The sequence below is a fragment of the Penaeus monodon genome, chromosome 24 (genome assembly GCF_015228065.2).
Source record: "Penaeus monodon isolate SGIC_2016 chromosome 24, NSTDA_Pmon_1, whole genome shotgun sequence".
NCBI classification, from domain to species: Eukaryota; Metazoa; Arthropoda; class Malacostraca; order Decapoda; family Penaeidae; genus Penaeus; species Penaeus monodon.
The window spans coordinates 8,177,668-8,177,960 of record NC_051409.1 but is presented as its reverse complement, the minus strand read 5'-3'; the positions used below and the strand labels follow the sequence as shown (position 1 = coordinate 8,177,960).

Sequence of the window (293 nt, the reverse complement as noted above, 5' to 3'; positions counted from 1 at the left end):
ACCTTATTAATCCTTCCTCTCCCTTTTTCCCATGTCGGTATCACATGGGCCAAAGAATCTTCACTGTAGCGGCGAAAGAAATACCATCAACTGACTCAATTATCTCGCCATGAATTGGCCAGGTCATTCGTGTGAAAATAAGCGGCAGATATTTTTTTTTCTTGTGCAGAGGTGAATAGCCTGCTAATTAGTAATTAATTTTGATTTATACGCAGTTGCACGCTTTCATAGGTGAGGTTTATAAATAGAGAGGGGAAGGAGGGAGGGACTAAGATCGACTTTAGTTTTTCTAA

General features: G+C 39.9%; 1 protein-coding gene across 1 annotated transcript in view; it reads left to right on the top strand.

Moving 5' to 3' along the window:
• Nucleotides 1–293, top strand: part of LOC119588835 (MARCKS-related protein-like) — a 9,528-nt gene that overhangs the window by 961 nt on the left and 8,274 nt on the right. The gene's annotated exons all lie outside the window — the stretch shown is intronic.